Genomic DNA, 10,132 nt, shown 5'->3' with positions numbered 1-10,132 from the left:
CCCACAAGTCTAGAGAATGACAAAGGTATGCTAACATAAAATCTAAAAGAATGAATGAACCCCCAGCCCTGCGATTCCTCTTAGACTCAAATCTAGTCAGAGTTTGGTTAAAGGATTCTTGTTTTTGATAGATTTCAGGTCTCTGTTGGAGGCCGAAGTGTTCTCTGTGCAGGAGTGTCCTTAAAGAAGGAATGTGAGTTGAGCAAAGTTTACCAGAGCAGGTTTTATTACAGGAAATAATACACTGCAGAGGCGGGCAGAGCCTATCAGCTGGCTAGCTGCATCTTATCAGGAGAACATAAGCTTTGCATGTCTAGGCCAGGAAGAAGGGAGGAAGGAAGCAACCTGAGATTAGAAATCTCGTAGACAAAAAACCAGGAGACCCATAAACAAAGAGGATGTGACTAAGTCCTTTAAGCTCTCTATCTCTTACTGCCCCACTGGGGAGACTTAATCCCAAGATGCTGTTGGATCTGGACCTCCAAGAAATGGAAGATTAGCTCAGCAATTCTGATTACTGTTCACATCTTATTCAGGCAGAAAAAATAATTTGTTCTGTTAGATGTTCAGAAATACGTTTGATTTTTGGTCTGTCAAATGTTAGACATAGATGATGCAAAGGACTTCGAGACTTGTTTTGTCTACCAGCAGGAAGACACTCGGAAAACGGGAATGGACTACATTTACACTGTGTGCAGAAATGAAGTGAGTCTGAGGCCCCTTGGTCTACAGTACTTCTTGATAAGATAGTGGGATAGACAGCACCAACACTAGATGAATTTCCAATTGGCTGACCAACTGCACTCGGTGTGTAGTCATCAGTGGAATTACGTCCATGGCGGAGGGAAGGGGAGGATATACCAAGATACTTCCTCAGGTCCAGGACTCTTTAGAAGACAGGCTCAGGATGCAGAAGGATCTGGACAGACGTGAACACTGGGCCTTGTCCAATAAAATGAAATTCGGTGGTGAGAAAAGTAAGTTGTCTACACATCGACAAGAAAAACTAAATGCACAGATATAGGTTGTACCTGGCTCAACCACAGCACCTGTGAAAGGGATCTGGGTGTCCTAGTAGACCACCACTTAAGTGTGCTGCAACTGCCAAAAAAGTCAACACAGTCCTAGGCTGCATCAACAGAGGAATGGCTATCAAGATGACATGAAGCAATTGTATTGCTTTGTACTGCATGCAATAGCACATACTTGAATACTGCATTCAATTTTGGTCCCCATGGTATAAGAAAGATTTTGAGACCCTTGAAAGAATACAAGAAAAATGATAAAGGGTCTGGAGGCTAAGCCATACAATGAACAATTGAGGGAACTAGGTATGTCTACTCTAAAAAAGAGGTCTCGGGGTGATATGATAGCAATCTTCCAGTATTTGAGGGGCTGTCACAGAAAAGACCTATTGTCCAAAGCACCTGAGGTCAGGATAAGAAGTAACGGATGGAAGATCATTAATCCAACCTAGGAATAAGGAGGAATGTCCTGACAGTGAGAACAACTAATAATTGGAAAGGCTTCCCTCCGGAAGTTGTGGGCGCTCCATCATTGGAGGTTTTCCAGAAGAAACTGGACAGCCACCATGGACAAATGGTTACAGAAGCTGATGGAATTAGCAGAGATGGCCAAATTGTGTTGATAAAAGAAAATAACATATGTACTTTTGTTTCTACTTCGAAACCGCTTCTGGACTTTGCACTTGAGGTGGAAAAAATGATATTATGATTTTGGATTTTACTGATTAGACTGATTTGCCGATACATAAATGGCTAGTGCATATTACTATAGAAATGTAAAAAGTTGATATTTTAATGTCAGATTTTACTGCAACAGAGAGAGTCAGAGGTCAATGCCTTTTATTTCTTCCCATCCCTTTCTTCACACCTTTTTCTTTTTCCCTTTTTCCACTGTTGTCCCCTGCTATTTGCTTTTGTATTTTCACATTTTATGTTATCAATGAATAAAACTAATTTTAAAAAAGAAGAAGAAACTGCACAACCATTTGTCCAGTTGGTATATGGTCTCCTGCTTGAGCAGTGTGTGTGTGTGTGTGTGTGTGTGTGTGTGTGTGTGTGTGTGTGTGTATTATAAGACTTCCAAGGAATTTTCCAACCAGATTATTCTATGTGCTAAGTGTCTGGATTATAGAATGTAAATGAAGAAAGAGCCAACTCGTAGCTGTGAATCACCTTTTATTGTGAGGAATCTGTCCTTGGGCATTGCAGTGAACTTTAGCTAAATCTTACCTCTGGATAATGTTATCTCAAGAAGTATAGTTTGCTGCTCATTGATGAGACCTCCAACTGTCCCGGGTAGCATCTTGCAAACCTGAGTCAAACAAGGTTTAACATTGATATATATATTGCATATGAGATTAGACAGCATATTTTTCTGCTAGTCAATGACTGACCTGCCAGTTTTAAAGCCAGTCTGTGCCTGAGGGATCCCCAGCCTGAATTCTCCATAACTGAGTCTCCCAGACCTTATCCAAGGTGTCCCAACCTCTTCAGTAAAGGTTGGAAGGTTTCTGCATTCTGGAAGGGAAAAAAACAGAGTTAACCACGCTGCTTTCACACTGCTGCAAATTGATTGATTGAAGAAATAGTTTGGCTTTAGATCAGCCCCCTGACATCAATATGGCTTGAGCTTCCTTAGCTTCAGTGGGTCTGTTACAAAGAGGTTGAATCATACTGATTAGAGTGTATGAAAATGTTAGCCCTTCACCAGAAATCAGAGGGTTTTGCTTTCCAAAGCAGTGCTCAGACAGAGAAATCTGGGTGAGCAGCCACAGGAGATTCATGGTGAAGGTTCTCACATGTCCAAGAATGAAGGAAGTCTATGATTCCACCTGAACAATGGGCTGCTATTCAGGACCTTCTTGGCAACTCCCAGAAACTCCAGGGTGGCCTGGGGAAAAGAAGTGTGCTGAAGAGAGCAAGCTGGAGCTGAGGAGAGAGCGTGGTTGGCCAGGCAGACCAGAGGACCAGTGATGGCACAGCAACAACACTGACCAACTCCTTAATGGTGCTTCACACTGAGCTGGAGCCAATGACAATCAACTGTTGAAAATTCAGAAGTGAGGTATAGTGACTAGGCTCTGGCAATGGTGACAGCAGGTTTGTCTGTGATTGATCTCCCATCTCTCAGTGGCAACAGGTTCTTCTGCTTGGTGGCAGCAAAAGTGACATCATGGATGCTGAGATGCAGCATTATGGAGTGCCTGGGCATTCGAGTCCAGCAGGAGCAAGAGTAGGCCAACCAACCATCTTTTTTCTCACTTGTAGCAATAGACTCAGAGAAACAGATGTATGGTCTAGAACAGGGCTGTCGAGCTGCTGGCCCACGGGCCGGATGCGTCATGCCGAAACCACGCCCACCACAGCTCTGGCAATGGGAAAAAGTCACGATGCATCGCAACATGTCACATGACGTTGTGATTTTGACACCCCTGGTCTAAAAGATTCAGCCTGCCCTCCCTTCCCTGGGTCCATGGCAGCTCAGGAATTCATAGTCACCATAGCAGTTATGAACCTGACCCAGATCATCCAAGGCCTGATGTAGCAGATTTGTTTTTTGTCTCGGGGCAGTGACATGATCTGAAGCTAGAGAATGTTGACCCTGTTGTGATTAGATCAGTCTTTAATTGTCTTGCAGTTCTATACAGCTGCTCCCTGTGAGGTAGGCAAACTCCTTTAACTGGTCTATCCAGGCACCTGATGGACTACTGGGTTTCGGATGGAGCTTATGGCTCTGATTCACAGTTCAGCTGAGGCCTTCATTACCACTTGAAATGAAATTGGATCGGATCAGATGGTTTCTATGAGGCCTCTTCCTGCTTCAGGTTCCTGGGAAGCTCTGGCAAATGAAATAGCTGAGAAGATGCCTAGACAAACACATGAAGATGAAAATGAAAGCTAAGCAAGCATGGTTAAGGACACTTATTAAACATTACCTTGTTGTGGTAAGAGCAGCAAAATATAGGTATTTTGTCATTCCTGTGATGTCCACAGATTGCTGGCTGGCATCCCTTTCAAAGTAAACCAGTATCTCCTGGGTATTGCAAAGCTGTTATGAAGGCTATTCAATGCATCTGACAGATCTATGCTGAGCTGGACTCCCAACTATGCAAGTCCTGTGGAGCTGTCTGGAGCATGCTCTAACTTGGTTACTGGGAAGGAGCTTAAGCTTATTGTTTCTGAGGAAATAGAGTCTCCAAGACTATAAATACACCCGTGTATTAGATCCATGTCCCTTCTGGTTGGTCAAGGCTTCCCAAAAGTCAACATGTAGTTGGATCCAAGCAGTGTTAAATTTATCCTTGAGTTAGGGAATAAATCCACAAGTGTTCAAAAAAGTGGTAGTCTGCCCCCTCCTCCTTTGCCTCCAGGCATTGGATAATTTACATCCTGTCTCCAGCTTCCCTTTTGGAAGAACTATAAAATGGTCAGCTGCAGCTTAAAGGACTCTGGAGGAGCAGTGTGTGTCTGGAATCCTTTCAGTAAAGTTTTGGACATGAGTACTGAGACCACTTTGATCTTCTGGCAAGTTCAGAATAGGGTGGCACATTCATTCTAGCCCTCTTTGATCTCTCAGGAGCTTTTGGGATTGTTGTTCATATCATCCTTCTGGACTGACCGGGGAGATGGGCTGGGCGTGGGGGTATTGTTGCACCCATTTTTCCTCCAGAGTTGCTTCTGGCTGTGGTGGGGGAGGCAGGAGTGGGAGATTAGCTCTAAACCTCCAGTGTGAGAGATACCTCAAGGCTCTATTTGTCTCCACTCCTCTTTAGCAGCTACATGAAATGTCCAGGTGCAGTTATCCACCAGCACAAGTTTAGGTATCATCAGAAGGCTGATGATATTCAGTTATGTGTTTCTACTCTTGGATGATTAAGTGACACTGTTAAGATTATTTCTCAGTGTCTAGAGGCTGAGGGGAGCTGAATAGAGAAAAACAGGCTTAGGTTCCATCCTAGCAAACTTGGGTGGCTATAGGTTTTGGGACCCCTCACTCATCCATCATAAAATTTCATCCTTGTTTCTGGATGGGATAATATTCCTGCATATAGAATTGGTGCACACTTGGAACACAAACTCCTGAACTCCTGGCTACTGCTTGTGTATCAGATGGCATCTATGGCTTTGAGGGTCTTTGCCAATCTCCAACTTGTGACCAGTTGCGCCTCCTTCTGGATTGGGAGGCTGTGCTCACAACCATTCACACCTGGTCATCTCTTAACTGGATGAGTGCAGCATGCTCTACATGGGGCTGCCCTGAAAGACCACTCAGATGCTGCAGTTGGAGCAAAAGGAAGTGGTATGTGTAGCATGGGCATATTCTGATATCCCGATTGCTTTGTGAGCTTCACTGGCTCACAGTAGACTTTCAGATGCAAGTCAAGGTGCTACTTGTCATCTAGAAAAATCTTCACAGGGCTGGATTGCAACACTGCCTCCACCAATTCTTTGGCTGTCCCCCAGTATCCAAGAGGGTGGACACCTACTGTATTCAAGAGTGTCACCTGGTGGGACCCTTCTCTGCAATAACCTCTGTAACAGCGTCCTCTCCAAGATCCAGATGACTCTGACCTGCCAGCCTTTTGCAAGGTGCTGAAGACCTGATTTTTCTCTTGCGTACTGAGCCAGGATATCAGATGAGCTTGTTCCGTGAACTTTAGTTGTGGAGATACATGTATAGCCCTGTGCATGATTTGTTGTTAAGTTTGTTGTGGTCATTTTGTTGTTGTTTTTACCTGAATGTTTGTGACCGAAAATGATCTAGGCCTGAAGAGGCCCAGACTCGGATCATGCCAGCATGCCCAGCTCCTGAGTAGCGGAGGCCTGGCTCCCAACCCAGACACCCTATGCCAGCAGGTCCTCCAGTTCCATCTGAACTATGTCTCCAGCAGCTGGACTGGCCTGCTTTGCAGATAAGTGACACGGCCATTATTTGCACTTGTTCTCACATTACACAGAGCACATCAATGATGGGATTAAGGCCAGATGTAGACATGTAAAATTCACTGAGTAGAGCAGGGTAATAATATTTTTGCCTTCCCTTTGTTCTCCCTTTGACCCTCATTCAGAGGAGAAAAAGGACACAAATTCCTGTTCTGACTACTTGTGAGGAAACCAGCACAAACCCTGCTTTCCTCGTATCACCAACTCCAGGGCCTCCAACCGTAGCCCAACCTCTGAGTGGCAGCAAAGCTTTCCCTGCAAACACCCCCTTCAATGGCTCTGGATGGTTCTTCTCGCAGTTACATCCACCCTCCCGATCTCTATAATCTGCTACAAATTTTACAGGGGAGGCTCTTAAAAAGGATTTAAAACCACTTTATTGCAATAAAGCATGCAGTGAGTTCATAACAGGGAAGAACTACGCCCTGTGAAATCCCTTCCAAGTGTAATTCTGAGTTTTACTAAAAAGCAAGCTGCAAAAAATTGTCCACGGGGATTTATTCTTTCTCACAATGAACCAGAGGGTGCAGGAACCCTCCCCGCCACCTATTCATGATATGCCCAGTTCACACCATGCCTGGAGTGCCATCATGTCATCAGGAAGCCTTAAGTGAAGATGTCCTTCCTTCCTTCCTTCCTTCCTTCCTTCCTTCCTTCCTTCCTTCCTTCCTTCCTTCCTTCCTTCCTTCCTTCCTTCCTCCCTCCCTCCATTTATTTATTTATTTATTTATGTATTTATTTATGTATGTATGTACAGTGTGTATGTATGTATGTATGTATGTCATGGGCTCCAAGCATTTCAGAAATACAGTTTTCCATCATCCACCAACCTGGGGAGCTGTGGATGCCCTGATAGCCCCTGCTATTTGTGGTCTGGAGGGAATAAAGAAAGGGGCTGGCTTTGGCCAAAGCTGGACTCAGAATAGCCCAAGGAGCTGCTCTTTATCCAGCTGCCATGAAACGGGCAGCCATGAACCATGGAGAAAGCAAGGGGCCAGAGCAGCAGCTGGGCCAGGACAGTCTCTGAGGGGGAAGGAAGACACAGACAGTTGCGCCCACCTCTGGGTATCCTGTCTTGTCCTGCATCCTTCCTTCTTTTGCGTCCTTTGATGCGAAGCATCCTTTGGCTTTGTGGGACAGCCAGCCTTGCTTTAGAGAACCTGGGAAGCCCTAATCTTTTGGCATGCAAGGGGAGGGTTAGGGTTAGGGGGTTCACACAGTAACTGAATTATAAATTAACCAGATGTACTACCCATCCAGGGCAAGGGCTCCCTCTCTCGGAGTCCTGCCCAGCTGCTCCTTGCAGTTGCTTCCTTGAAGATGCACTTCCTGTATTCCTTGGTTTGGCAGCCTGACTCATTTGCCCATCTCTTTCCCATAAAAGCAAAGTCTGGCTTCAGTAGGAGAAAGCATGGCAGAACCTGGGGGCAGAGTGAAAAGAGGGATCAGCCTAGAATCCCTACATAGCCACAACTAAGTTCAACCCCTCCTGAATGCTGTTAACCTTTAGATAACTCTAAGCAGGCGCCCACCATTAGCTGAGAAAATTCCTGTCCAGCGGCTGTTTAGCAATACATCCGTTTCATTTGAACCTTCACCTGTTGACCTGGTCATTCACGTCTGACAGCTTCTGGTATAGGAAGCTAATAAAGGCAAGCAGCCAGATCTGTGGCAGATTGTGTATCTGAAACTTTTGAAAAGTCAGAAAACCAGACTCCGAACCTGGAAGTGCTGCTTACGTCTAGTCCTACCGGTGTGTTCTGTGAAGGACACCCTCCTTTGCTTAGTTCTGACTGAATCAAACTCAGCAGTTACTCCAAGATGAAGTTCCCCCAGGAGAGAACCTGCCTCTCTTTCCACCCAGCCACTGGGGACACCCAGGAACTTCCTCCCTCTGGAACCCGAAGGCCAAGCGTGTCCCCTTTGACCAGGGAGACTCGAGCAGGTTTGCTGCCTTCTCATTCACAGAAGGTGGCCCAGTTGCTCTCTGACTCTACCCCACCAGCCAAGAAAGGAGGACACAGGTATCTTTAGCAGGAAAATTTGGAAGAACCTGAAATAATTGTCTCGATGTGGGGCTGGTTGCACACAGGACACCTCAAAGCCTTCAACAGCACTTTTGAGGGGGAACGTTCTTCTGCCTGACTTCTTCCTGTCATGCCCTTTTTAACTGTTCCAGTGCAAGTTTTAGAATTCAGCCACTCTGGAATCAAAATCTGCACTGCTGAGATGAAGTCTTTGCCCCCAGAAGTGTTGCCCCTTCCTTCTCCTTCGGCAGCTCCATGTCACTCTGGGGTCTCAACCACCTCCAGCATCCTGCTCCATTTTCCACCCCGTAATCATTTGCAGCCCACGCTCAGTCAAACGTCCATTTCTAGAGAGCTAGCCTTGAGTTAAGACTTGGATTTGAAAGTTATTCTTTGCAATAAAAGAAAGATGAGCTTTGCCAAAAAAAGCAGTTTTATAAAATGCTGAACATAACTTGCATTCTGTAATTGCAAGCCTAAGAGACTTGGAGTAATTGACATTTTGGACGTATCACTGGGTATCATATTTAATCTGGAAAAGCAGGTTCTAGGCGAAGAAGGGGATTGCCAAACCAAACTCAGCCTCCTTGCCGCGGGCCTTCTATAACTCATGCTCAAATCCATTCAGCACGGACCTAAACCTAATGTTTACATTTTTGATCTACTAAGATAACATTAATGGGTCACCAAAAGAGTTTGTCAGAAAATGTCTCAAAACAGGCAGCCCCAGTCAGTGAAATGCCGTTCGTTCTCATTAGGAGGCAAAATGTGGAGGGTCTCCTTCCCTGTGCCAAAAGGAGCCATGTAGCGGTGTGCAGCTTCCGAAACGGAGCAGCCACAACTACACAACAACCAGGACAAGGCAGTGACTCCTGAGCATCAGCCTGTTTGGCTCCCTCTGGATTCCGCTCAGCGACCTGCCCTGAATTGCCTCAGGGAGGACGGAGGGGGGGAGAAGGGGGGGGGGCAAGTGCAGCTCCTTCCCAGGCCCAGGAGGGAAGGAGTGAGAAATGCGGGGGGGGGGCAGATTGTGGCATAAGGTTTCCATTGCAAGTACGGTTGGGCAACAGCCTCCCTTGGATTCAGAGATACTGAACTCAGCAGCATTTGTGAAGTTGCTCTTAAACAACACTTTGGGATTATTTGTTATTAATTTTACAGCAAATGCTTTTTTTTTAATTGAAGATTTTCCATTGACCTTGAGCATTTTGCTCCCATTACCTGTGGTCAGCTGATCCCTCACTTGTATGCAGGCCAAAGTCCACAATCACAACGTTTGGCCTGCAATGTGGTTTCAGCCTAGCTTGGTGCATCAGGCAGTGAGTAACTGGCCGTGCTGTGGACTGAGGGGAAGTGACCCTTTCCGGCTGAGCACCCTTCCGAAGAGACCCCCACGGCTTGGACAAGAGAACCGCAGCGAAGGAACAGCCAGCCTGCCGCTGGTCCAAAAGGCCAGATGGGACCTCCCAGCTCTGCTCCACTCAGCTTCCCCTCCCCGCTGAAAGGGAAGAGCCCAGTCCAGCCCTCCGCCCAGGGGGGCAGCCGATGGGCAGATCAGGGGATCACGAGTAGAGGAAGGGGGTGTGTGGGGTCACATGAAGTCAGAGCTCAGATCCCAGCTATCAGACAGCTCGCCCCTCCTTAAGCTTAGCCCCTTTCAAGGAGGATTTGCCTGGCAATCTGCAGAAATTCTAAATGAAAATAAAGCAGTTGTCCCTCCTGAGGGGACCCCAAAGAACATTCTGGGAGCATCCAGAACAGCAGCCTCGCTCCTCCCTTCCGCTTCTCTGACCGGCTCTGCTTCTGTTCCGTTCAAGATCTCTGGAATGCAAAAGGGTATAATTTTTTAAAATATAATTTTAATTAAAAAGAGGGTGGGTTTTTTTTTACAAAGTTAAAGGATAAAGCAATACAGAAAAAGAAGATGAAGAAACAAACGTTGAAAAGAACAAAGAGAAAGAACAAGAAAAAGATGACTTCAGATCTTGAAACTGCTTCTGCTTTGACTAAGAAGCAGGCGAGACAGCTAGTTAACAGTTTAACTTTTTATTCTGAACCAGGCAAAGAACAAGGGAACATGACATCTATTTATACTGACAGCTGCCGGCGGATCGACCAATCCGGGGTGAGTCTGCT

Source organism: Vipera berus (genome assembly GCF_964194415.1).
Source record: "Vipera berus genome assembly, chromosome: 11".
NCBI classification, from domain to species: domain Eukaryota; kingdom Metazoa; phylum Chordata; class Lepidosauria; order Squamata; family Viperidae; genus Vipera; species Vipera berus.
Note: the sequence above shows the minus strand (reverse complement) of the source record.